Below are 21,934 nucleotides of genomic sequence, written 5' to 3' on the forward strand. Positions count from 1 at the left end.
CAAGACACAGACAGCCCCGGAAAGGCTTAGAAACAGACCAAGGTAGGAAGTGGCCCAAGGACATGCACAAAGGAGTCCGAGCAGTTAAACCTTTGCTGCTTGACACAGGGTCCTGGGACCAGAACTCAGAGTTGAAGGAGGGCCTGGGCTCCACTGCAAGGAAGGTGGGGTGAAAACCCCTTGACACGAGGGACAGAGATGGAGCCTGGAGTTGAGCTGAAGGCCCAGTGCGAAGTTGCTTTTTAGTTTTTGTTTCACTGGACTTTTTGTTTTCCTCTCTGGAAGTGGGGGAGGCTTATGGTTTGGCCAGAGGACTAAATGATTCAGAAGCACTGGAATCAGCTCATCCAAAAGCAAGAGATTGAAAAACTTAGTGATGGAGGACCACCAGGGGAGACAGTGAGTGAACTAGAGTGGGGAAAGTGAGTCACATGCAGCAGTTACTGAGAGGATAGTGTTTCTGTCACAGTGCCTTTCAAAATCTCCCCCTTAAAGCTACTTATAGTAATTAATTTATTAGTGAGAACACTTTAGTATGTGTAAAATGATTTTAGGTTATCCTCTCAAAACTGTTATAACTATTAACCTTTAAATAAATATAATTGAAGTGCAATAAAAGAACAGGTTGTAAAAATGAGATTATTTCGATGGGAAAAATATTCAGCAATTTTTTGATACCTTTCATCAAAATTTCATTTAGAAATAATTCCCAGACTGCTGTACGGTCTGGTGTTATGTTGCTATACTGTGTAACTTAATTTTTTTTTAAATATGTAGTTTGAGTAATCATTAAGGGGACTGGGCAGATTAATAGATTGGTAATTGTACAGGAGCTTTTCACACTTGGGTCACTAGCTAGAATCAGCAGTAACAAAGGCCCAGATCCACGAAGGGATTTAGGTGCCTAAACCCTGGATTTAAGCATTTCTGTAATTCACAAAACTCCTGCTCAACTGGTGCCTAAACTCACGCAACGCCTAAACTTCCACTGTAAAATCTCCCTAGGTGCCTGAGTTTCTGCCTCTGGGCATGTGCATTGCTGCTTCACTCTAGGGTGACTCAGGTGGACACCTTAAGGCCCAGAGCCATCCTCAAACCAGGTGAGGATAGCCGTTCCCTGCCTATCCCACCTGTGGGGCCCAGTCTGGTAAGTGCACAGAACACGCTTAACTCCACATAAAAAGACTAACACCAACTGAACTCAATAAAAATTAGAGATAAGCACATGCTTAAGTGCTTTTATGACTCAGGGCCTCAATGGGATGGACACTTGCCCTCTTGCCCCAGTTTAACTGGTCTGACGCATGCTGCCTTAGTGGTGTAGGACAGTGGTCCGCTGGGTCTGCAGACTGTATCTAAGGGGTCTGCAAAAGGTGGGTGTTACCACAGAACAGTGGTTTTCAACCTGTGGTCCGCAGACCCCTGGGGGTCCTCTCAGACTATATCTAAGATTTCCCAAGGGGTCCACACATCCATATGAAAATTTTTAGGGGTCTGCAAATGAAAAGGGGTTGAAAACCACTGGTATAGGGAAACAAACTGCTGGTATACTGTGAATAAAGACATGCCTTCGGTTGCCAGGGCTGACAATCTAGTATTTTTCACAAGCGTCTTAAATCATTTTTAAAGTCTTTAAACATTATAGTAAGCCCTTTGGGTTTTTCACAGGCCACACATTAATTAGCTTGCTCCTTAAACTCCAGCAAGTGAAGTGGGAGTGCTTCAAGAGGTCCTTGGCTGGAAAACACAAGAACTTCTTTTGATTAACTCCTCGCTTCATGATAATGATGGGGTGGGTTATTTTGATGAACTTCACCTGATTTTAAGTTTCTTAAATGTTATGATAGCCTCCAGTCCAAACATTAAATTGGGCAAACCTGACATAATCCCACAAAGAGGTGGGGGTGGGGAGGAGAAATCTGTGGGCCACCAATCACAGCTGCCTTCTACTTCAGGAGAAGTGGAACCCAGCTCTACCGCCTGGCTTATATAATCAAGGCTATCTCTGCAATTAAAAGGGCCAGCAATGGGCTTGGGATTAGCCTTGTTGTTTCTGGAGTGCCAGAAGTTTGGGGGGAGCTGTAAACTCTGTGGGTCCCACGTGCCGGCTCCTTGTATTAAGAATTAGTTCCCACACTTCTCTCTCAGTGTTTATTAAAAAAATTTGGTATATATCCTTACAACTAAAAAAGATATTGTATATAACAGGGCTGTGGAAATGTTCCAGGCAGGACTGCACCCCCACTCCAAACCAGGGCAGGTATGAGTTCTATCCAAAGCCGTGAGTCCACATGCCTGCACACTGACTGACTGACTCAGCTTGCGCAGCATTGCTGCCCATTCGACTCATCCACAGCTTATCGTTGCTGACTTGGGATCCCAGCTGCCCTCCATCTTGTGATCAGGCGTCTTCGCCCTGGGGCTTTCGGACAAGCTGGGTTGCCATTTCCCTGTCTTATCTATTGAGGGGAAGGGGGCATCAGAGAAGGCTACTGATTTCCCCCAACTTCACTATCTAGCTCTCTGTCCTGGGTATTTCTAAGGAATCAATGCCCTCCAGGGATCTTTAGGGTGCAGGAGGAGGAGTGACATCCCCTCACAGAGTAAGAGGAAAGGGGAGACCCTTCTTCTGTCAGTGCTGCTGCTATGTTAGCTGGCCAGGGTGAATAGCACCTACTAAGGCTTAGTACAATGCTTAAGAGAATCCACTGAGAGGGCAGACATATGATGGCCCTTGAAGACCCTGGGCAGGTGACCACCCAGCCGCGTATGAGAGAGGTCAGACCAGCATCAATCCTCTAAAGACAACAATGGTAAGTAGGGAAGAGGGGATTCCGATTCCAACAAATGATCAGGGGTTAGTTTGCTGCCCATCTGTGTGAGCGGACTCTGTGGGGTTGGGGTTGGGGTTGTACAGCTCGCATAAACTGAATGCAGCAATGTTCCTTCAGTGCTGGCTTCCTAATCTTTGCAGACAAAGCTTTGGAGTAACCCTGGGGATGAATTTAAAATTGTGCATTACAGTAAGGAATTGCCAGCAGGTGCAGGTTTTCAGCATACGTGCCAAAACACACATCTTCATTGTGAAACAGACATCTGAGAGCTGAGTCTGATCCCACAGCAGGGAAGTTAATTCACACAAAATCTGGAGGAGCTGGCAAAGTCAATACAATTTAAAAATAAAAATAAATCAAGTTTTCCCCGATTGCAATTCAGAATTCCCCACCACCACCGCTGCCATATCACCTTGAAAGTCAGAACTAAGATTGGCAAAGTAAGAAAGAGACTTCCTAACCTTAATGAGATTCCCACTACCTACACTCAGTTAATAATTCATAAGCCAAATCTTGGGGTCTTTATTTACGTCTGACTGGGTTCTCACTCAGGCAAAACTCTCCTTGAATTCATTGATATTTTTGCCTGAGTAACAGCATGTGGCCGAACAATAATAAACGTTCAGAGGTATTGCTATTTATTTGTATCGCAGTGGCACCTTGGAGTTGTAGTATAGACCAGGACCTCATTGTGCCATGCGCTGTACAAATGCAGAACAATAAGATGATTCCTGCACCAAAGAGCTTACAAACCCATACTTCCTTAAATACCTCTTAAAGGTATCATTCAGTTTAGATATCCTAGTGTACAACGGCTGCACAAGTATCCCATTGAACTATTGTTATTCCCTTCACAATCGTATATCTTCACCTTCTCATGTAGGGGGCACACCTGTAACATGCAGGCAGTGCCTGTGGTTGGAGTATTGGCATACTAATGGCATTAAAGTTGGCATTGTGCTGCTGGTTTTCCCCTGCAGAATAGGCAATTGTTCATCTCCACTCCACTGCTTTGTTCTTCCCCTGAGATTACTTGGGTCACTTGGGCCCAGAACCTCAAAAATATTTAGGCATGTAACTCCTATTAAGGATCTGGGCCCTACTCACTAATAATTAATTAGCTAATGTTTGCACTGTGTTTTTAAGGCAGAAAGGATTGTGTAAGTGCTATTGCTAGTATGATCATTTATTAGTCCCTAAAGTACAGTTGCTAAAAAGGTTTAGTTATTTCAGGTACAATCCGCTGTTTAACACGCTCACATTATGCATGCTATAGTGGGACTAGTGTAATTAGATCTATTAAGTAATGTGAACATTATTCAACATAACTCTGTAAGCAAAGGAGATTTCTAGTTATCTTGTACACCACAAAGTTAATGATCCATTCTGCAACCTATCTCAGAAGGGATGTAATTTACATGCAGAAGAACTTGGAAGGGAAATATTTCTACCTGACCCTTTTTAATATTTATAAAAAATTGCTTTGCTGAGCCAAATCACCTGCTCCCATGTCAAATGTGTATGCCAACGTCTAGAGAGTCACATGAAAGAGCATTAAAGAAAGAGATGAGATTATAATGAACTAAACCTAGGAGACCTGCATTCCAATACAGTGTATGGAATAAATGCTATGGATAGGAGGAGATCTGAAAGACTGGAGGAGATGACGGGTCTAAGCAGTCAAGCAGAACCCCTAAGGAGGATATACTATGGAAGTCTGCTGTGTTAGCAGTTGTTTGTACATTCTCAGGGTGGTAAATAATGTAAAAGCTCTTCATAATATCATGTCAAAATATTCTGATATTTCTTTTTTCATAATGAAGTAAAAGTTATCCCAAACAGCTATAAATTGAAAGGCATTATTACATTGCTGAGTGAGAATTCCGAGTTTATATTAGATTGGTAGCAGTTTTACTCTCTAATAATACACTTGTGCCTCTGTACCTGTCTACTATTTCTCTCTTGCTCTTCTCGTAACACATTAACAAGATACAGATTGTGTTATTTCAATGAGCAGCATATTTAGGGAGCTAGCTAAATCCTAAAGAGTTGAAAGCAACTGCATAACCTTTTCATAAAGGAAGAGTGAGTATGCCCCAAGGAAAGTCAGTTTACCATCTCAGAAAGTAGGTTCAGATACACAAGAGACAATTTAAATTATTTTAGAAAGGGAAACAGATGTGGGACTATTGTAGAACATTCTTCTCTGTTAGTATTATAGGAATGAGTAAATTCCAAGGAAAAAATGAATTTGGGCTATGTACTTTTTTGTATTTTGGGCTTCTTCCTCTAACTTCTCAGTGAATCCTTTATCTCAATGCATTTGGAGGAAGCTAAGCGGCCCTGGCAGGTGTTTGACATTAACTGTGCAGTCTGATTATATTTTCAAAGCTATAAGGAAAAACCTGAGGTAACTTTTCACAGGGGGAAATACACAGAGAATGAGAGACCGTTTTATGGGAATATGGTTTTGATTTTTAGTCCCCCTTGTGTTTGAATCCCGATGTCATGGACTTCAATAGGGCCAGGATTCCACCTCACATGCATAAAGCCACCTACATTTTCAGTCCTCCATTTAGGTCAGCTAGCTCAAGTTTAAAGTACTACCTAACAGTGTGAACAGGAGTCAGTGAAGACAAGACCTTACTCTAATAAAAATGGGCCAACTGCAGCTCTCCTTAATTTAAATGGGCAGTAAAATACCTCCCTTGTGAGTAACTCAAGAGCAGAATATAAACTGCTTGTTATGACAACAGCTCCTAATTGCTCCTTCTTTATTCTGGTTGCTTCTTGCACTATTTGGGATTCTTCTATCGGGGCCTTGGGTACTGTACTCCTGGTGTCCTTTAAACAAGACTTTTCCACTCTGTGTATTGCAGTTCACACTGACTCATTTTTGCCAATGATTTATTCATGTCCCACTATCACCTGAGTAGTTGTGTTAATTCCCTTTTGTTTGGCTAAGTAGATAGACACAGCTCAGTCAAGGTGGACTTTGGCTCTTGTTTGCTGACAGAGATGTCAGCGTCTGGTGGCAAAACTCTCATTTACTTCAGTGCGGCCAGGATTTCATTCCTGGAACAAAAGCTTTTCTTCTGTGAGGAGAAATGCTTGGCTGATAGTAATTGTGGTGATAGTCATCCTGCTCTCCCGTCCTACAAGGATTCTGAAACCATATGATATGTATATGTCTACCTACCAGGAAGAGAAGAGGGAAAAAGTATATTAATTTTCCCATGACAAAAACTGGGAACTGTCTGTTACTTCTGTTTCAAAAGCTTGAACTGGGATTTTGACTAGCATATGTTTCTCACGATTCCTTGCTTCACTCACAGCAACAATGGCTTAATCAGCAAAGTCTAAAACAGAAGCCCAAGAAGCTCTTCTAAAAGAAAATGGTTCTATAGTCCCCTGTATCTTACTATGCTGAGGAAAGAGGCAGTTGCCTGATACAAAATTACTTGGCTGTTTTAGTTAGCGCCTTCCAAACCAGTCATTGACCTTGAGAAGCAAAGAAATCCGAGCCTTGGAACAAAACAAAAAGGGATGCAAGAGAGCATCCAGATTCATAATAGAAAGTTGCAGTGGTTTAGGAATTGGGCTGAGATTTAGGTTTAGGCTTAGGACTTGTCTACACTTAAAACGCTGCAGTGCTGTATCGCTGTAGCTCTTCAGTGAAGACACTACTTATGCCGGCGGGAGGGGTTCTCCAATGTGCATAGGTTTACCACCTCCCCAAGAGGCGGTAGGCTACATCAATGAGGGCTTGTCTATACTGTCGGAGAAAAACTGAGTTCTCACTTTTTGTTTGGGTACAGCAAGTCAGATGCTTTATTAACTCTCACAATTGTGCAGAGGGAGAGAGCTAAGCAGGTCTCTCTCAACAGTAAACAATTACAGCAAGCATTTATATCTTTTGTTACAGACAATAATGAGCAACAACTGCATTTTGTTTATACATAGGTCATTCTGATATCTTGTTTTGCTCACTAATGTAGACTCTTAGTCTACATTCCATATTATCTACACAAGGTCGCAATAACTTCTCACACAGTTCTTTCTCACCCACCTCACACAATCCTCGCTTCTACAAATCTCGCGTTATCAGGCTACAGTTAGCCTGACTCTTGCTAACAAACTGTCATGCATTGCAGTTCTTTTCTGACAGTTCTGTTTCTGCTTCCACAATACTGGCACGCTAAATCGGCGTTGTTACGATCGATGCACCAGTGTTGATTTAGTGGGTCTGGTGAAGATGTGATAAGTCGATGGCAGAGCACTCTCCCAGCAACTTCAGTACTCCACCTCCCCAAGAGGCGGAAGGTAAGTTGATGGGAGAGCATCTCCCACTGACACAGCGCAGTGTAGACACTGCGTTAGGATGATGTAAGCTATGTCGCTCAGGGGGGTCACCCCCCTGAGCGATGTAACTTGCATCGACTTAAGCAGCAGTGTAGACCAGGCCTGAGAGAATTCTCTCATCAACCTAGCACTGTCTACACAGGGTGTTAGGTTGGTTTAATTGTGTCATTCTGTCCTACTAGAAAAGTTCAAAAAAGGACTTATGTGAAATTTCTTCCCAGCATGACACTCTGTTTCAACACAATGACAGTACAGCTTGGCATAAACATCACACCAGCTCTGCTACATCTTGCCTTTCTTACTCCTCCACTGCCTCCTCTTGGACTTGTTTTTCCTTCTCATCTTCATAAAAGTAAAGTGAATACAAGACAGCTGGTTTAGAGAGCTGTTTCCTGGTCCTCACTGCTCGAGTGAAGAGGCAAAAAAGTTTGATATACAGAGGAAGAGATGTGGCTGTGAACTAATGGGTAAGTGTGCTGGTACTATAGGTGAACCAATTACAGATGATGTATGGTCTGCAAGATTCTATTCCGTAATTGCAGACATAGAAGAAATTCTAAGGAAAATAAATACAGTGAGCACCTAAATGATGTATAGTCACTCTTTAAAAAGAAACTCTTCTTCCAAGCTTTGGCTGTTCATTTTTCTGCACATCACTTGAACATGGTAATTGTGCATGTACTTGGATTGGATGAGAATAGAAGAGACCAATTATTTCTTGAAGTTGTAATTTATTTTTCTTTCGGTCTCCTGGAAATCATGAGTTCTTTGCAACCAGCCTAAAGCTGAAGCATTATTGAAGGAATCTGATTTAAATGTGCCTAACAGGAGTGAATAGTCAAAAGGGCTTCTCCCTAGAACTTTTCATTTAGTTTTTGACTTCTTTTGCATCCATTCTTTGTCCTTTTAAAAAGCATGGAATGGAAAGCTCTGGCTTTCAAAAGCAGACTCAGATTTTGTTCATGAATTTTAAAATCTGCAGTGGTTTGTATGTGCACTTTAGTACTTGAATAGCTATCTACCTGCAAACACAATCTTAACATTATTATACATTGTGTTTGCAAGTAACTGGAGGCTGATTCGAGACCCTTCTCAAAATCAGGGCCAAACTGTGTATTCCTTACAAGTGTTGTTAGCAATGTTCTTGTCGCCATGTAGGTCCCAGGATATTAGAGAGATAAGGTGCGTGAGATAATATCTTTTATTGGACCAACTTCTATCGATGAAAGAGACAAGTTGGTCCTTTTTCAGTTCTCAAAAATTTCCCTTCCTTCCTATGTGTGTGTCCTATGGAGCACTTGCCCATGCTGTAGTGTTGATGTCTATAAGCACTGTAGGTTTACCATAGTGTGCTTTAGAGCTTATCTACACTGCCCCACAGTGTAGACCATGGGGGTGTGAATTGCAGAGGGCACCAAAATATTGTGCTTTAACTGCTCTGTGTGGATACTTGAAGTGTTAACTTGAAGTGGGAGCTAGAAACCCAAATTACATCCACACCCCTGCATGATTAAGTCTGACTCCCTCCCACATCTATCACTGCTTGTTATGATTTATTGGATAAAGAATCAAGGAGGCAGGAATAAATGAAAACATACACCTCTACCCTGATATAACGTGACCCAATATAACACGAATTTGGATATAACGCGGTAAAGCAGTGCTCCGGGGGGGCAGGGCTGCGCACTCCGGCGGATCAAAGCCAGTTCGATATAACGCGGTTTCACCTATAATGCGGTAAGATTTTTTGGTTCCCAAGGACAGCGTTATATCGGGGTAGAGGTGTATAACAGTTTATTAACAAGGACCCCCAAAATCAATAACGGATAAGTAAAACCACTCGGGTGTTAACCAAACCAACAGGCTTTAAGCCCAGGTCCCAAAACCACAACAATACTAGGGGTGGGTAATACAAATTAAAAGGGTAAACACATCACCATTCTCGGCAGTCTGTGTTATTGCTCAGACATCTCCCCTTCATGGCTTCCTGGTTTAAGTACTGGTATCAGACAATCAGGGGGCTAAAGGGGCCAACACTCAGGTCCTGCTGGGCGGTACTTCCTGCCGAGCCCTGCCTCACATGGTCCTCCTGGGGGAGCCTAGCCTAAGCCCCCTGTGGCAATGTGGAGGTGTCAATGGCCCAGAACTCCCAGGTTCCAGCCTTGCAGGATCTAACAGGTGCTTTGAAAACACTGCCCTGAATGACATGGCCAAGGTCACACAGGAGGTGTATGGCAGAACTGAACCAAGATTTTTAGAGACACAGTTAAGTGTCCTAACTATAAGACCATCTTTCCCTCTGTGACAGGATCGCTGGGGTACACCCTGGAACTGTGGGACCGCTGTGCCCCCTTAACTGTCCAGCCTGGGGTGTCTATTAAAATGCTATGCTAGTGACAAACAGCAAACCCCTCCAGGTGGTGTGATAATACAGCATGTGGAGACTCTCACCCAGCTAAATTGCATGAATGCTCTCTAAGCCACTCATGAATCATTCAGAGTGAGGCACCAGCAAAACACCCCAGCCTTGCACTCCAGAAATATACCATCTTACACTGCTCAAGACTCCCTTGAACAGTGCAAGCTCATTAATTGGTTAGTCACTCCAGCAAAGGGTAGTGGACGTGCAACAGCCCTTGTTAACCTGAGCTGAGATTCCCCAAGCACTTCAACTAAAAACACACGGTTTTAGGTGAAATATAAAACAGATTTATTAACTACAGAAAGATAGATTTTAAATGATTATAAGTAGCAGGCATAGAGATCAAACTTGGTTACATTACAACTAAAAATAGAAACGCAATCTAAATTCTAACTTTAACAGACTAAAGCCATGTCTACATGTACAGCACTGCAGTGGCACGGCTGTACCAATACAGCTGCACTGCTGCAGTGCATGTGGTGAAGACACTCTATGCCAATGGGAGAGAGCTCTTCCATTGGCATAATAAAACCACCTCTGCAAGTGGCAGAAGCCATGTCGGTGGGAGAAGCTCTCCTGTCGACATAGTGCTGTGCACATGAGCGCTTATGTCGGTGTAACATATGTCACTCAGGGGGGATGGTTTCAAAAGTGGTAATGTCGACATAGCCTGAGCAAGATTTGAATCAAACATCTTTTCTCATCCTAATAGATGTTACAAGTAGCTCACAGTCCTTAATATACAGGTTGTATTCCCTTTCAGCCTGGGACCAATCTCTCCAGTTCAAAACCTTTGTCTTCCAGATGCTCTTCCAGGTGTTGAGATGGGCGAGGAAAGAGGCCAAGTGATAATGTCACTGTCCCTCTGCTGCTAGAAAGAGCTTTGCTCTGTCACATGAGTTAGGCTGCCTCCATCATGTATGTGCCCTCTGAAGAGTCTCTGGGATGGCCTTTGGAAGAGTGGATTCCCCTTACTGGGCCATTAACACATGTCTGGCCAGTGTTAGTTGCTCCTTTGATGTCACCGAAAGGCTGGCTGTGGACGTCTCCCACTCACCACATATTTCAGTACCAAATATACAGCACTACTTCATAACTTCGCATACAGTGATAGCACATACAATCCAACAGGATAGCAATGTTCAACAGATCAAGACTTTTTAAATGATACCTCACAAGGCATACTTTGTACAAAACACCTCATAGTCATATGACAGTGGTGAATATAGGGCTTCCACACTACTATTTTGAGATATAGAGTGTCTCACACCTTCCCAACCCTTCTTCCTTTTGTGTGTACACACACACTTGCACACACTTTTTTTATTTTAAGCATAACCGCTAGCCACAAATACAAACTTACATACACAAAACTTATTTGCGCTCAACTTACATGTGTAAATGGGTTTTTGCATATATAAACTGTCAATTGTAAGTGATGATGGCAAAACTTGGATGCACAACTACTTGTGCAGTCACACAACCCACATCATGAAAATTTGGCACCACATTGTGAACTCCCATATTAAAAACAGAGGAGGAGTTAAAATAAAAATGTTCTCAGCCACAAAATGCAGATATCTTGAAGGAAAATCACATGTTGACTCTGGAAGATATACCTCACCACACTGTGTTAGATTTTAGATTTAAAATATTGGACTTTAAGAAATCAGAGCCTGGAAATCAAGATTCTATTGCTATTTATGTCAAAGAAATAAATTCAATATAACAGCCTCAGAAGCCAGGCCACTGCTAAGAAGTTCTAAATAGTTCTGTAGCTACTAAGGCTCTGTGGGAAAAGTAGGCTCCCTTCACAAGTTGTTGCAGTGTGGCTGCCTAGATGGAGCAGAAGCACCATTTCTCTGTTATATAGCCTTTGGAAACTTTAAAGTTACCTTTGCAGAAGTTTTAAATGTTATCACTGAAATTATTACTCACCAAGTTGAAATAATGTATCAGGTATGAAACTTGATATTCCTTCTAGTTATTAAGTTTAGAGGAAATCTTAATTTGCTGTAGGGATTCCTTTTGTTTCATATCATATCAAATGTCTAATAAAAAGTATCTTGGGAAGCAATGACGTTTTACAAAACCTGATCTGATTTAACTGACCCGTGTATTTGTTAGGCTGTAGGTAGTTTTATGTACATCTCAGGGTCTGTTTACGTCATAGTCACTGTCTAGTTTTCTGTTTCTGGAATAAGAGGAAGAGACATGTTCCTTTACTGCTGCCACAATGAATAACTACTGAGGACAAGAGCAATAAAAACTTCAGGAAAAATAGATGGCAGAAAGAAATACGTTACTTTCTCAAACTCATCCAACATTTTTGTTTTATTACTCTAATAACAAATTCAAACATATTAAACTTCTGCAGTCCAGGGATATTTGTTTCCTTCCAGAGGTAAAAGCTTTGAAGACACCTTTAGAGATAAATACTGCTTGCTTACTTAGGTACAGGTCCATATTAGGGAAGAAGGATGGTCTTGTGGTTGAAGCACTGTTCAGTTCCAAGCTTTGCCACAGTTTTCCTGTGTAACATTGAGTGAGTCAGTCAAGCTCTCTGTGCTTCAGTGTATCCAGAAAATCGCCTAGAGGTGTGGATCACTTGATGATTACCTGTTCTGTTCATTCCCTCTGGGGCACCTGGCACTGGCCATTGTCGGAAGACAGGATACTGGACTAGATGGACCTTTGGTCTGACCCAGTAGAGCCATTCTTATGTTCTTATGTATGTATTTTTTTTCAAAAAGGAAAATCCTTCCAAAAATAGACACGTGCCCAAGAGGTCAGGTCATTATCTTCCCATCTTGACTATGTAGCAGTGGCAGGCTTAACATACAATGAAAGCATAACATTTTATCTGGTTATTTTAGAATACAAGATAAAAGTGGGAATATCAAGTGGCTGGGACTATTAAGAGCTGGAGGACTCCAGGTAACAATGTAGCTATGCCAAATCAAAGAAAAGATGTTTTTGCTTTTTTTTCTAAACATGATCCCACAAGACTCAGTACTTGGAATCTTTCCATTTCTTTCCATGTAAATAATTCACATAAAAAGAGCAGCTGTAAAACGAAGAGAAATTGTATAGTTCACACAGAATTAAGGTGTAAAGGGGGAAAGAGGGTAAAAAGATGTTGGAATAACTTAAATCATCATATACTAAAGCAAGACAGGTCTCATTTGGTCTATAAATGGGGATGGGATATTTAACTGTTGGGACACTTGCTTCACATGCAGAGGGTAAAATAGATCACCAAACATGGATTAAGGAATAAATCTCCCTTCACAGCATATTGGCAAGGATCTTGAGCCTTACTAACTATCCTTCTTCTGGAGCTTTTAGCATGTCATCTATTAGAATCAGGTGGATGAATCCTGCATAATTTCATGCAATTGCAGTGGGCAGTATTGGACTTTGTTTTTAATGTGAACAAACATTTCTTTATTTTAAAAGGTACTGTAGGCTTCATAGAAAAATGACTGGGAGAGAACTGAAGCAAGAAGTGGTTGAGTCAATTATATATTTTTTGGTCAGGCAACAGTTCTCTACTGTAGTATAGAAAAAAAGCCTAAATTAGACGTCAGTGCCATGATTAATGGTCATGCACATAATTGATGGTACTGGAGTGAAGGTCCGTGATGGGAAGCTGGCTGAAATAAGTGAATTTTAAGGAGTGATTTGAAGCAGAGGACTTCGCTTGTGTAAGCAGGGTCTGAATGAATGCTCCCTTGACAGCCAGCTGGGAGGGGGAGAGACTTTGTTTATGTAAATACAGTTTGCTCCTGCTCTGCTTAGATATTCAGCAGATAGAATGGTGTCAAAGTGATCAACTTTGGCTGGTGTTGGGTTACGAATCACCTTAGTACTGAATGCAGGGGTAGTGAAATATGGTAACCAATGTTGTAATTATTATAGAAATACAGGAAAGCAGGACCGTGCTTAACTTGTCCCAAATGAGAGGGGTCACACAGTTGAAAGAACCTCATTAAGCCAGGGGCTTGAATGCCAGAGCCCTGTGAAAATAACAGAGGTGGGGACAAATGTCCCAGCCAGAAGGCTACAAACCCTACCCAAGGGTCCTCCTTAGACTGGTTTAACCTGTTCTTCCCCACTGTTCAAAAAATAGAGCTAAATAGGCTTCATTAGTTATTTTAAATGCTCAATCAGAGCTGAAATCACTTGTGGTAGGACCATGTTTCTGCCCTGCCTGCTAAGAGCTAGAAATCAAAAAATCACTGAGAGCTGAAATCACTTGAGATGGGGCAGTGTTTCTGCCCAGCCTGCAAAGAGCTGAAAATTACTAAAAGATTGATCTGCAGAGATCACAGCAGAGAGGCAGGTGGCAGCAGAAGGTGACTGAGTCAGCTGGCAAATGAGTGCTTGGTGAGGCGGAGATGCGCAGCACGTGGCCACCAGGGTGCTCTGCGGGCAGCTGGCAGAGAGATGCAGCCAGCAGGGCAGCTGGCAGAGAGGTGTAACGACTGGCCAGCAGTCTGGCTGGCAGAGGGCCACAGCAGAGCCCCATAGAGGGGGGCGGAGAGCGAGTGCTCGAGCAGTGGAGCGAGTAAGGTGCCTCTTTACCCCTCCCCCCCCGCAGGGTGGGAGGTGAACTCTGTCTATCTGGGGTGGTCTAGACAGTATTTGGTCCTGCCATGAGGGCAGGGGGCTGGACTGGATGACCTCTCGAGGTCCCTTCCAGTCCTAGAATCTATGAATCAATGAATCAACATCCTTCCTGAATTGTGGGCACCAGAACGGGACACACAATTCCAGCAGCGGTCACACCAGTGCCAAATATGGAGGTAAAATAACCTCTCTATTCCTACTCAAGATTCCCCTGTTTCAGTATCCAAGGATTACATTAGCTCTTTTGGCCACAGCATCACACTTGGAGCTCTTGTTCAGCTGATTATCTACAAGGAGCTCCAAATCTTTTTCAGTCACTGCTTTCCAGGATACAGCCCCCCATCTGGTAAGTATGTCCTACATTCTTTGTGCGTAGATGTATACATTTACATTTAGTCATATTAAAAGCATATTGTTTGCTTGCACCCAGTTTACTAAGTAATCCAGATCACTCTGAATCGGTGACCTGTCCTCTTCATTATTTACCACTTTCCAGATTTTTGTGTCATCTGCAAACTTTATCAGTGATGATTTTATATTTTCTTCCAGGTCATTGATAAAAATGTTCAATAGCTTAGAGCCAAGAACTGATCCTTGAGGGACCCTTCTGGAAACAGACCCACTCAATTATGATTCCCCATTTACAATTCCTTTTCAGGATCTGGGTCCATGTGCCATGAGTGCAAAGTGTGGATGTTCCTTTTAATGCTGAGTTAAAATAGTTTTCTCTAGATGGAACACACGGTGTATGCTTTATGGTTATGTACGACTCAGTACTTATTAAAGTTGTATCTTATTAGCATTTTTGTCTAACATCAATAGGAATTATTTAAAAACAGGTTGTGAATGCGGATTTAATGATGTTGTTATAATTACTGTACCAGACAAAATGGCTCATTTTAGAGGGAAGGTAGCTACAAATACAGCCTGTCTCATAAAAGAGACTTTAATTAAGTTGAGAGGTAAAGTATAATAACAGTATATTTAATGTAGGCGTGCTGTATCAAAGATCCCCAAGACTGACAGGGATGGTTATGGTTTCCACGTCAACATAATTGTTGATTTTAGCACTTAGCTGATTTTACGATCCTGGTTTTATTTTGCTGGCTCCAGCAAACCATGGAGAATTCTCAGCTATTTTTTGATAAGATGGTTTTCATTTGGAATGAATGGCTTAATAGAAAACATGCTCTTTTCTAATGATGGGTGGGAGGTCCTAAGTTAATGGAAATGACCTAGTTTCTACCCGAGTTCTTCTAACTATGCTTAAATGCTGGGCACCTTTATTCATACCGGACTGCACCCACTCAGCAAAGCTACTTACTTAAATAGGATGACACATGGTTATTGACTGTTTCTAGCCTAGCAGGTGTAAAACACTTCAGTCTTCTCCCCAAAGCTGAATGTAAACTGTTCTTGTCTTCGTCTTGTCTGGTTAGCTAATGGACTAGGAATTACTTGATCCCCCTCTGCTGCTGTGATTGACAGTGACTTTTATAAAGTCCCCATGAGCTGGAAGTATGGTCTGGCAAACTCTGGAACTGCTGTGTTAGATGGTAGCTTCCCTCTCTCTGGAGCCTCTCGACATCTTTCCCCAGTAGACCTACTCCTTGCCTTGGGCTTCCTTTCCCATGTGTCTCCTCAGGCAACTTCTCTTGATGGCTTCTGCCTCCACTCTCTTCCCCACTGGAACGCCTGACAACTTATTGGAATGGCCCCTCTTCATCATCTCCCCACCCCCCACTGCATCCCCCTTAACAGCATCATTCCATGACTCCCCTCCTTGCTAGAACCCTCTTGCCACCTTTTCCAGAAGCTCCATTGTGCACTAGAACATACCTGGCAATGACTCTGCTTCTGATTCCAAGCTTTCCTCCTCAATGGGGTGTGTCTCTGGTATTTGTAAAGCACCAAGCACCTTGGTATCTGGGTGCTGCTAACTATTCCCTCTCCCTTGCAAAGTGATAGCTTTAGAGTAGCGTTGAAACTCATGAATAGATCCTTGAGGAAGCTTGCACTGCTTCTTCCCAGGTTGTACGCATTCTGTGGAGAAATAATGGAGTCTCCTCTGCTGTCAATACCGCACTTCTCACAAGTGCTGAATTCACAATATGAAATCTAATGATAATAAAATGGCAAAGGGGATCCTACCAGAGGGTGGATAGTTCTATGTAAGATTACATGGGTCTTGAGGACAGGAATTTGTACTACTTTTTTTATTGTTTAATAATGCAAACAAACACTTTGGCTTTCAGAGCAGTGCTCTAATGGATTAACTTGCAATCCAATTGGTAGTCATGTATGCTAATTTAAGCACATGTTTCAGAGCATATTGATTACATTTTCCAATTTACTTGTAAGCGGTTTCATTTATCCAGTTTAGAAAGTAGATGATTTGATTTTTGTTGCTGAATTGGTGGCTGTTGTGAGGAACAATGGAGTCTCCCTGAATATTAACTAAGCTCTGAAGAGTGGCTTCAAAGAAAGCAGGAACTTCCATCCACAGGGCTCTGTACAGTTGAGCTTTCTTAAAGGATCCACTTGTTAATTCTAAGTAACATGAGAGATTCTGCAGGTACCAGTAATGTACATGATGGAGATGTAAACACTTTAGGAGCAGAGATTGGTGGTAGTCTCTCTTGGTAACATGATCTAGTTTTATATTTTTTATCACTTTGGACCTACCATACGCTGTGTGATTTAACCAGTATATCTGATCCACCAAGTATAGGTCTCTTTTTAAAAACAAAAAAGAAAAATGGGCACAAAACTCAGTTCTGTCCAGAAGGCAGCTAATCCTGTCAGGTAAATGGTGCAATCACGCAGATTTAAGAGGTCAGGGTGTTGTCGTTTGATGCCTAATATGGCCTTTCGAGTAAAAGAACTGACTGGCCTGTCCAATGCATTTTCTGTTGGATTTGATATTAATTTTTAACTTCAGGTCCTAAAGAATTGCTGAGTTCTCTTCTGGTGGTGAGTGAACTGATTAGAGGCTGAAATCTTGAGCTCTTCAATTAAACTGCAGCTGAATTGGTTTCATGAAGGTGTAACTCCACTGAAGGATGGCCTTATGGTTAATGCATTGGGTTGGAATTTGAGAGACCTGGATTTATACTCTCAGGTCATCCACAGATTTCCTGCAAATCCCTTAAACTCTCACAGCTTCGGATCCCCGTTTGTGAAATGTGGATAAAAATGCCTCCTTTCTCCCTCCATTTGTTTGTCTTGTCTATCGAGTTAGTCAGTTCTTTGGAGGCAAGGACTTTCCCTGTGTATGTGCAGCATTTAGTACAGTGGGTCCCCAATCTTGGCTGGCATGTCTAAGAGCTACCACAACACTACTAATACACCTCTACCTCGATATAACGCGACCCAATATAACACGAATTTGGATATAATGCGGTAAAGCAGTGCTCTGGCAGATCAAAGCAAGTTCGATATAATGCGGTTTCACCTATAATGCGGTAAGATTTTTTGGCTCCCGAGGACAGCGTTATATCGGGGTAGAGGTGTAATTATCTGTAATTGTAGAGAGTCTAAGGACTGGTTAGGGAATGGAGAATCAACTTCCATATTTGTTCATTTGACTTAAGTGGGACTGTACAAACATAGGCTATTCCTCAGCGTGAGTAATGGAGGCACAATCTGCTCAGAGCACACACCTATTTTGTGTTTTGTAAAAAGCGCTGGGATCTCCAGGAGGAGAGGTGCTATGTGAATGTTATCTGCAAGTGTTCAATACTTTACTGACTTAAAATAATTACTGTTCTTGTCAGTGTTGTTACTGGAATGAAGCACATTTTTTGGATTCAAATGAGGTTTTGAGAGCATCGCTCATAGGGATGATTCCACATTTGTTGGCAACCTATTAAATATGCTGTCAGCGGGAATCCACTCAAACCGATTCTGCAATACAAAGAACAGTCAGGTCTGCTAGCCTGTCTTAGACCATGCTGTTTACTGAGACAAGTCTGAAGATGGGGTACTGACTGTCCATTTGCAACAACAGCTGGTAGCTGGGATTGTCATGACTACTTGAAAAACTTTCAAAGATGGGAACATTCCCACTGGCAACTCACTATTCCTGTACCAGCAGCTGGTAGCAACTTTAATGGCCTCTCATTCAAACCGCATCCTGCTTCAAAACTTTGTTTTTCTTATAACCTTTGGTGTTGGTTGTTTTTACTCCTTCAGACCAGTGGTCAGTTCCTTAGCAATTATTTAAAGTGCATCCACTGCCATCAGCAGTACATCCAGGAGGGTTTTCAGAGGGGAAAACCCCTGTTCAGTTTGTCAGTTTCCTGCCTTTAAGATCATTTTTCTCAAATGAAAGCTAATTGGGTTGCCTAACTCCAGGGTTTGGTCTGCAGCAATTCAACGAGTTTATTGTTTTAGTTTTGTGCGGAGGCTTGTGATCATGAGGCTATTTGTGTGAACTGCTGACCTGGTTGCCTTCAGAACGGCATCTGGCTGCTCCCAAAGGCTCCCATCAAAGCTGCCTGTCATTTTCCTTCCACTACCTCATGCCTTAGGTGCTGTTTGCTCAGGAGTCCTCCTGCTCTTCTTCTGCTGCCTGCTCTGAGTTGGATTGCTCGAAACACTTCACCTAGGCTCCAAGCGCTTGCAGCTTGGAAAAGGTCTCTTTGTTCCATAGCTCCTATTTTATTTATAAATCTGAGCACTCCACATACATCCTCCTGCTGCTTTGTCCTCTGAGTTCTGTGAACCACACGCTCACTTGTATCTCATTTCTGCCTTATTGGTCCCCTTCAATTTCTGTTGGTGCCTTCACAATCACATAGTGGTAGTTCTTCGGAGGTAGCAGTTTTGACTAATTGTTATTTTATAGCACTCACAAGTGTGCTGAGCATGTCAGGGCAGGTACCTGGGTTTTAGGTATTTTCTGTGAAGAGTTTACAATCTTAATGATGGATTAGACAGCAAATGATGATAAAATGTACCGGGGAAGGGGAGAAGGGAAGGAGGACGTGAGTAGGACATAGATATGATGATGCAGTCACTCAGGCGTACATACAGCTTGAGGGCTCAAAAGTGTCTTGTATGTTAGTGTAAACACTTTTTTTTTGTAGTTGATGCAAAAGAATGAGCTGAAATAGGTGAGGGTGGAGGGTTGACAAAGATTTTGGAAAGTCTCCTTACATCAGGGCAGAATGGAAGGAGGCATGGAGATGTTTCTGAAATACTCTAAAAGAGATATTGAAACTGACTTCACTGAAGTGGATGGGACAAAAGGAGATCAGGTCAAAGATATAAGCAGGACCTAAATGAAGAAGAGACGTGAAAGATGACCGCAAGTTTGAATGTGATGTACAGCACAATGGGGAGCCAGTGAAATGACTTAAAGGCATGGCGGATGTGTTTAAAGTAAGACTAAAGACAGGCAGAGGACCAGTGGCTAAGTCTGCTTGATTGCTACATAATGGGTTTTTGAAGTCTTAGGTCATGACAATGCAGGAGGTGTAGAAAAATATCTTCTCCTCCATCACATCATCCACAAAATCACTAACAGTTGGGCTGTTCCAAGTGGGGGGTAGCGTGGGTAATATGAGTTGCCTCCACTCGGTTTGTGTGAAGATTTTCTTGCTTCACAGAATTTTCATGCTGTTCTGCAGACCAGATTGCTCAGATTCACACTCCACTATCTGTCTCCATAGCAGCAAAACAATGTCTCACGGGGACAAATGTTATACCTTTTTTGCTTGGACTTTAGCCAGTGTTGCTCCATGGAGGCTATGGAGGCACTGGGGGAGCTTTGGATCATGACTTCTGAGGTATATCCAGGATGCTTGGGTTTGTGAAAGCCAGTGGGTAAACATTGGGTCTGCTCTTGATATTCTCAATATCTCTCTTAAGGAAGGCAAGATGTCAGGTCACTGCAAGGAGGCACTGATGAGGCTGCTGCTCTAAAAGCCAACATTTGATCTGTACAATTTTGTCAAGTAGTATGAAATCTCCAGTTTTGGGAAAAGTGTATTCATTGAGAAGGTTTTGGCATGGCAATCCTGGGGGTATGTGCAGTCCTCAGATTTTTCTGGACTACAGTTCGTCTGGTTTGGGATCTGAGTCAGAAACTGAACTAATCATGTTGGTCAGTGACTTCCTCCAAGTAGTGGGTGCAGATTGTGTGTCTGATTCTTTTCAATCTGTCAACCTACTTTCAGTACTCTTAGTCATGACCATACATACTGTTGACACACCTCCTGTCCCCAGCAAAACCGATGATGTCATTTGTGAGGGGCTCCATTCTTTTCTTTATGATAGGTCCCAGTACTGGGCAATTGCTTATCTGTTCCCAGCAGACTCTGATGTGGGGTACTACAGTGTTCTAAGGTGTTATCCTTCCATTCAGTGTGTACATACTGTACTGGTGACATGTGATCCAGCTGGCGTGGTGGAACAAATGACATGGTGTCTCTATTGAATTGTGGAAGTTGCTGGCTGAAGCTTAATGCAGAACAGACTAAGATACAGTTAGTGTGTGGGGAAGAAATAGTAGGGATTATACCAGCCTTCCTATCTGAGGCAGTATTTTGCAGGTTTTAAATGTGGGGGGCATTTTAGATCCCCTATTGCCTCTGGATATCCAGAGGCATCTTTTAACCAATGTAGACTCACTGGAATTATCCTTCAGGGCATATTGCAAAGCTCATCTGTTTTCTGAGGCTTTTGGGAAGGGGTAGTTGGAGGGTAGTTTGTTTTTACTGCGTTATTGGTGACTTATGCTTTTGGGTTGGAATGAAGCCATTCATTTTTGCTATGGTTTTGCCCCTAAGATTGTATGAGCTGGAAAAAAGTGCAAAAGCACATAGAGCTACTGTGCTAGGAGCTGTCTAGAACTAATACTTTTTAGAGAGCACATACTTATAATTCTGTGTGGCCTCGTAGCTAGAGCACAAAAATGGGACTTAGGAGAGCTGGGTTCTATTCCTGATCCGCCACTGACTTGCTGAGTGACCTTGAGCAAGTCACTTAACCTCTGTGTGCCTCGGTTTTACCATCTGTAAAATGGGGGTAATGATACTAACCTCCTTTGTGAAGCAGTTTGATATTTATGGATGAAAAGTACTATGTGACAGCTAGGGCTTACAATTATATTAAAGAAGAGTTTTTAACCCAGAAAAGTCAATAAATGTAGAGAGAAGATATTCTTCCTCTCTGCAACTCCTCGTCACGCTATGTATTTTCTCTCACTTACTCACCCCCCTCAGCTTGTGCCCTTCTCTTTCACACCTCTCTTTGCTCTGTCCCCTTTGTATGCATGCTGCTACTCTTTCACACCTAGCGAGGCTGCACATGCTTTTGCACTTAGCGGTTGATGCGCATTGGTGGAGCGGTTTTTGTTACCCTTGGCCATGGGGTACAGATGCTGTGGACAAAAAGCTTCACTCTCCAGGGATGCCAGTCTGGTATCTGATCCGAGAGTTCAGTAGAAATACTTGGGAAAAAAATAAAAGAATCTCATCAGACTTCCAGTAACACTTGCATCTCTACAGCTAAGAATTCTTATGTACTAGCTTTTGCTGCTTTAATATTTAGAAATAGCATTCACTGTTTGTAAAGATGCAAATTAATCATAATTCTTGCTGGACTGGATCCCCTGTGATGAATTCTGTTCTGGTCTTCACCTGTCTGTGACTCTGAGTAGAAGTCAATGCGGATGGCT

The sequence above is a fragment of the Terrapene carolina genome, unplaced genomic scaffold, assembly GCF_002925995.2.
Source record: "Terrapene carolina triunguis isolate 2854851 unplaced genomic scaffold, T_m_triunguis-2.0 Scaffold42, whole genome shotgun sequence".
Lineage (NCBI taxonomy): Eukaryota > Metazoa > Chordata > Testudines > Emydidae > Terrapene > Terrapene triunguis.